The sequence below is a fragment of the Sinocyclocheilus anshuiensis genome, unplaced genomic scaffold, assembly GCF_001515605.1.
Source record: "Sinocyclocheilus anshuiensis isolate Anshui unplaced genomic scaffold, SAMN03320099.WGS_v1.1 scaffold145, whole genome shotgun sequence".
Lineage (NCBI taxonomy): Eukaryota > Metazoa > Chordata > Actinopteri > Cypriniformes > Cyprinidae > Sinocyclocheilus > Sinocyclocheilus anshuiensis.
Window position 1 is genome coordinate 972187 of NW_015537973.1, and position 1582 is coordinate 973768.

The window sequence follows — 1582 nt, forward strand, 5'->3', positions numbered from 1 at the left end:
CTGTTAATGTTAGCCTACGTTGACTGAGCTAATGTTAACATACACTGTTGCTAGGTAACAGACTGTTGTTAAGTCAAGTCAAGTTGAGCTTTATTGTCATTCTGCTGCATGTGGGGACATACAGTGGAACGTGCCTCACAGGACCACGGTGTTACATAAATACAGGCATACAACGGTTCCCAAACTTGGGTACGTGAGGTGACAGAGGGGGGGTACGCGAACAAAATGCTGAGTTTTGCGGTGTTGCGTGAACTAATCATCGTGTAAGTAATTGATTCAATTATTCATTTATAAATACAGCCACTTGCTTAGTTACTGAATGAACAAATGACTCGATGACTCACGTGTTAAGACAGTGACTTACCGCCACCTACTGGCGCATTTAGTATTTAAAAGAATCACTTTTCACTTTTTTATCATCATTTTTTTTAAACATTAATATTCTATTTATAAAGATACAAAATGCATTGGAAAGTCAATTTAGGGGGAAAATATTGTCCTTTAATGGAAAAGGTGCAGTCTAAGTGGAAGAGAGGGGGTAGGCCTAAGCAGAAATGCCTCAGGGGGTACTACACTCTAAAAAGTCTGGGAACCACTGATGAAGAACATTCTGTCCTGTGCAACAAGTGATTTATTTTATATTTTCAGGTACAGCGGTTAGTTTGAAAAAAAGTTTGTTTAACAGTGGAAATTGAGTCTCACATTATTTAAACATTATTAAAAACATTTTCGACTTTATAAAATGATTCTCTCAAGTCTTGGCGATCAGCCCCTATTAAACAATAAAGAAAGTAAGACATCTTTTTCTTATACATAGTTTAGTAGCCTACTATTCTTTTTGGCAGAATTGATCATTAATCAACTTAATTATTTCCTGGATTTTGTATCACCATAGTCCCTAAATGTATGTACATGCAGGAAATGGGATTCAAATCGAAAACATTTCCCCCCATTTTGTGTCCCCCACTTCTCTAATAATATTACATTCATTGTGTCATAGATTAAATAATTTATGAGATTTTACAAGATGTATTCAGGTAGATTCCATTAAAAAAATCAAGCCTTAAAAACTACTCAAAAATATTATGTGTAATATTGTTACCATTTTTTTAAAGTAGATAGCGCATACCCTTTTTACAGTGTATATATAGAATTTCTGTTGCTTTTTAATGGCAGTGACACTTGTGCTGCATTGACTTTGTGCAAAACCTGATTAATAGTGTGATTTAAGAGTGCTCCAATGGACAAAAGAACATCTGGGAGGGTATTCCAAAAAGCAGGTTATGTGACATACCCGGGTATGTTTGAGGATAAGCGAGCGGATAACCTCAGCTTTCGGTTCCAAAATCGGAGGTTACTTTCAGGGTATGTAAGTAACCATAGTAACTTGCTCTCTGAAGATAACCTGCTCCAGAGCAGGTTATGTTCCAGGGTTAGTTCACTTCAGCGCACGTGTGATCTACTGTCGAGCCTTCAGTGGGCGTGACAGATAGCGCACAACATTATATAATATTACAAAATGTAATATAGCCTATTATATATATATATATATATATATATATATATATATATATATATTTGT